The following is a 5730-nucleotide window of genomic DNA, read 5'->3' as shown; positions in this document are numbered from 1 at the left end:
TGAACGAGACTAATGCACCCTCTCACTAATTCCACGCCCTCTCCTTACCCACCCCCTCTCTCTCTCTCTCTCTCTCTCTCTCTCTCCTAACGGCAGCCGCGCAAGCAGAAACACTCCTCTTGTGAGTGTGGGGGATGGGCAGTGAACACAGCTTTCTCAGCCGCCAACATTGAACTACGCTGGCCAACCCTGACCTTGCCCTGAGGTGGGGAATCCCACTCACAACAAGAGTTAGTCATTTTTTAAATTAGCATTTTGCAGCTTGTTCTTTGAGCGTATCAAAATTCCTTGAGGGGTGGGGGGTGAATTGGGTTGTTGCATTTAAGCCATATTCTGATCAATGTGAGGTTAATCTACAGTCCCCCCATGTACACACACACACACAGTTGTAAAGGGAGAGCTAATGAAAAAGGCAGTAAGTGGCAGTCAGGAGGCACAATCACATGTATAAACATTGACAACGACAACACACTTCATGAATGATGGACTTTGCCCAGTACTCTAAAATTAACAAAATCCCTTGAGCAAGGCACTTAACCCTAATTTGCTCCAGGGTTGGCGTGCTACTATGGCTGATCCTGTAAAACAGTACATGTCGGTGCACCTATTCTGTCTATGTGAAAATAAAACATCTTATAGATTTGTATACCAGACAAGCAAAGTTACTTCTATGCTTGCTTCGAGGCAAGTAACACTGAAACATGCATGCTGTTCCGGACAACAGTGATCAAATCAAAAACTTTATTTGTCATATGCGCCGAATACAACAAGTGTTGACCTTACCGTGAAATGCTTACTTACAAGCCCTTAACCAACAGTGCAGTTCAAGAAGAGTTTACCAAATAAACTAAAGTAAAAAATAATAATAGAAAGTAACCATAAAAATAACGAGGCTATATACAGGAGGTACCGGTACCGAGTCAGTGTGAAGGTGACAGGTTAGTTGAGGTAATTTGTACATGTAGGTGGGGGTGAAGTGAATATGCATAGATAATCAACAACTAGTAGAAGCAGTGTACATGGGAGGGGGGGGGGGGGGGGGGGGGGGGGGTGTAAATAGTCCGATGCCGATTTTATTACTTGTTCAGCAGTCTTATGGCTTGGGGGTAAAAGCTGTTGAGGAGCCTTTTGGTCCGAGACTTGGCGCTCCGGTACCGCTTGTCGTGTGGTAGCAGAGAAAAGGGTGACTTGAGTCTCTGACAATTTTATGGGCTTTTCTCTGACACCGCCTATTATATAGGTCCTGGATGGCAAGAAGTTTGGCTCCAGTGGTGTACTGGGCCATACGCAGTACCCTCTGTAGCACCTTACGGTCAGATGCAGAGCAGTTGCCATAGCAGGCGGTGATGCAACTGTTCAGTATGCTCTCGATGGTGCAGCTGTAGAACCTTTTGAGGATCTGGGGACCCATGCCAAATCTTTTAAGTCTCCTGAGGGGGAAAAGGTTTTGTCGTGCCCTCTTCACGACTGTCTTGGTATGTTTGGACCATGATAGTTTGATGGTGATGTGGACACCAAGGAACTTGAAACTCTCAACCTGCTCCACTACACTGAGCTGTAGTCAATGAACAGCATTCTCACATAGGTGTTCCTTTTGTCCAGGTGGAAAAGGGTATTGTGGAGTGCGATTGCGTCATCTGTGGATCTGTTGGGGAGGTATGCAAATTTGAGTGGGTCTAGGGTGTCCGGGAGGATGCTGTTGATGTGAGCCATGACCAGCCTTTCAAAGCATTTCATGGCTACAGATGTGAGTGCTACGGGCGGTAATCATTTAGGCAGTTTACCTTCACTTCCTTGGCACAGGGACTATGGTGGTCTGCTTGAAACATGTAGGTATTACAGACTCTGTCAGGGAGAGGATTAAAATGTCAGTGAAGACACTTGTCAGTTGGTCCGCACATGCTTTGGGTACACGTCCTGGCAATCCATCTGGCCCAGCGGCTTTGTGAATGTTGACCTGTTTAAAGGTAAAGGTTTTGTTCACATTGGCTACTGAGAGCGTTATCACAGTCATCCAGAACAGCTGGTGCTCTCATGCATGCTTCAGTGTTGCTTGCCTTGAAGTGAGCATAAAAGGCATTTAGCTCAGCTGGTAGGCTCGCTGTCACTGGGCAGCTCGCGTCTGGGTTTCCCTTTGTAGTCCGTAATAGTTTTCAAGCCCTGCCACATCCGACGAGAGTCAGAGCCGGTGTAGTAGATACAATCTTAATCCTGTATTGATGCTTAGCTTGTTTGATGGTTTGTCTGGGGGTAAAGCTGGACTTCTTATAAGCATCCGGATTAGTCTCCCGCTCCTTGAAAGCGGCAGCTCTAGCCTTTAGCTCAATGCGGATGTTGCCTGTAATACATGGCTTCTGGTTGGGATATGTACAGTGCCTTGCGAAAGTATTCGGCCCCCTTGAACTTTGCGACCTTTTGCCACATTTCAGGCTTCAAACATAAAGATATAAAACTGTATTTTTTTGTGAAGAATCAACAACAAGTGGGACACAATCATGAAGTGGAACGACATTTATTGGATATTTCAAACTTTTTTAACAAATCAAAAACTGAAAAATTGGGCGTGCAAAATTATTCAGCCCCCTTAAGTTAATACTTTGTAGCGCCACCTTTTGCTGCGATTACAGCTGTAAGTCGCTTGGGGTATGTCTCTATCAGTTTTGCACATCGAGAGACTGACATTTTTTCCCATTCCTCCTTGCAAAACAGCTCGAGCTCAGTGAGGTTGGATGGAGAGCATTTGTGAACAGCAGTTTTCAGTTCTTTCCACAGATTCTCGATTGGATTCAGGTCTGGACTTTGACTTGGCCATTCTAACACCTGGATATGTTTATTTTTGAACCATTCCATTGTAGATTTTGCTTTATGTTTTGGATCATTGTCTTGTTGGAAGACAAATCTCCGTCCCAGTCTCAGGTCTTTTGCAGACTCCATCAGGTTTTCTTCCAGAATGGTCCTGTATTTGGCTCCATCCATCTTCCCCTCAATTTTAACCACCTTCCCTGTCCCTGCTGAAGAAAAGCAGGCCCAAACCATGATGCTGCCACCACCATGTTTGACAGTGGGGATGGTGTGTTCAGCTGTGTTGCTTTTACGCCAAACATAACGTTTTGCATTGTTGCCAAAAAGTTCAATTTTGGTTTCATCTGACCAGAGCACCTTCTTCCACATGTTTGGTGTGTCTCCCAGGTGGCTTGTGGCAAACTTTAAACAACACTTTTTATGGATATCTTTAAGAAATGGCTTTCTTCTTGCCACTCTTCCATAAAGGCCAGATTTGTGCAATATACGACTGATTGTTGTCCTATGGACAGAGTCTCCCACTTCAGCTGTAGATCTCTGCAGTTCATCCAGAGTGATCATGGGCCTCTTGGCTGCATCTCTGATCAGTCTTCTCCTTGTATGAGCTGAAAGTTCAGAGGGACGGCCAGGTCTTGGTAGATTTGCAGTGGTCTGATACTCCTTCCATTTCAATATTATCGCTTGCACAGTGCTCCTTGGGATGTTTAAAGCTTGGGAAATCTTTTTGTATCCAAATCCGGCTTTAAACTTCTTCACAAGAGTATCTCGGACCTGCCTGGTGTGTTCCTTGTTCTTCATGATGCTCTCTGCGCTTTTAACGGACCTCTGAGACTATCACAGTGCAGGTGCATTTATACGGAGACTTGATTACACACAGGTGGATTGTATTTATCATCATTAGTCATTTAGGTCAACATTGGATCATTCAGAGATCCTCACTGAACTTCTGGAGAGAGTTTGCTGCACTGAAAGTAAAGGGGCTGAATAATTTTGCACGCCCAATTTTTAAGTTTTTGTTTGTTAAAAAAGTTTGAAATATCCAATAAATGTCGTTCCACTTCATAATTGTGTCCCACTTGTTGTTGATTCTTCACAAAAAAATACAGTTTTATATCTTTATGTTTGAAGCCTGAAATGTGGCTAAAGGTCGCAAAGTTCAAGGGGGCCGAATACTTTCGCAAGGCACTGTATGTAAAGTCACTGTGGGGACGACGTCGTCGATGTACTTATTGATGAAGCAGATGACTGAGGTGGTGTACTCTTCAATGCCATTGGATGAATCCCGGGAAACATATTCCAGTCTGTGCTAGCAAAACAGTCCTGTAGTGTAAGCATCCGTGTTATCTGACCACTTCCGTATTGAGCGAGTCATTGGTACTTCCTGCTTTAGTTTTTGTTTGTAAGCAGGAATCAGGAGGATATAATTATGGTCAGATTTGACAAATAGAGGGCGGGGGAGAGCTTTGTATGCATCTTTGTGTGTGGAGTAAAGGTGGTCTAGGATTTTTTTCCCTCTGTTTGCACATGTGACATGCTGGTAAAAATTTGGTAAAACCGATTTAAGTTGGCCTGCATCAAAGTCCCCGGCCACTAGGAGTGCCGCTTCTGGGTGTACATTTTCTTCATTGCTTATGGCCTTATGGAGTTGGTTCAGTGCGTTCTTAGTGCCAGCTTCATTCTGTGGTGGTAAATAGACAGCTACGAATAATATAGATGAGAACTGTCTTGGTAGATAGAGTACCTTATAATATGCTGTAGACCACACTACCTCAGGCAAGCAAGGCGAGGGTCTATTCCAGTAAAGCAGTATATCCTACTCGTCGGACTCATTAAAGGAAAAAAAGTTTCTTGCAGCCCGCGGTGAGTAATTGCTTTTCTGATGTCTAGAAGTTATTTTCGGTCATCACGCTCCCCGCAGCCAATGTGAGTAAGACCATTCAAATAGGTCAATATTCACAAGGCCGCAGGGCCAGACAGATTACAGGATGTGTACTCCGTGCATGCGCTGACCTGACATTTTTAACCTCTCCCTTTCTGAGTCTGTAATACCTACATGTTTCAAGCAGACCACCATAGTCCCTGTGCCCAAGAACACTAAGGTAACCTGCCTAAATGACTACTGACCCGTAGCACTCACATCTGTAGCAATGAAGTGCTTTGAAAGGCTGGTCATGGCTCACACCAACACCATTATCCCAGAAACCCTAGACCCACTCCAATTTGCATACCGCTTCAACAGGTCCACAGATGATGCAATCTCTATTGCACTCCACACTGCCCTTTCCCACCTGGACAAAAGGAACACCTATGTGAGAATGCTATTAATTGACAACAACTCAGCGTTCAACATCATAGTGCCCTCAAAGTTCACTAAGCTAAGGACCCTGGGACTGAACACCTCCCTCTGCAACTGGATCCTGGAATTCCTGATGGGCCGCCCCCAGGTGGTAAGGGTAGGTAACAACACATCCGCCACACTGATCCTCAACATGTGGGCCCCCTCAGGGGTGCGTGCTCAGTCCCCTCCTGTACTCCCTGTTCACTCATGACTGCACGGCCAGGCATGACTCCAACATCATCATTAAGTTTGCTGATGACACAACAGTGGTAGGCCTGATCACCGACAACGACGATACAGCCTATATGGAAGAGGTCAGAAACCTAACCGTGTGGTGCCGGGACAACAACCTCTTCCTCAACGTGATCAAGACAAAGGAGATGATTATGGACTACAGGAAAAGGAGCACGCCCCCATTCTCATTGACAGGGCTGTAGTGGAACAGGTTGAGAGCTTCAAGTTCCTTGGTGTCCACATCAACAAACTAACATGGTCCAAGCACACCAAGACAGTCATAAAGAGGACACGACAAAACCTATTCCCCCTCAGGAGACTGAAAATATTTGGCATGGGTCCTCAGATCCTCAAAA

The sequence above is a fragment of the Oncorhynchus mykiss genome, chromosome 2 (assembly GCF_013265735.2).
Source record: "Oncorhynchus mykiss isolate Arlee chromosome 2, USDA_OmykA_1.1, whole genome shotgun sequence".
Classification (NCBI taxonomy): domain Eukaryota; kingdom Metazoa; phylum Chordata; class Actinopteri; order Salmoniformes; family Salmonidae; genus Oncorhynchus; species Oncorhynchus mykiss.
Note: the sequence above shows the minus strand (reverse complement) of the source record.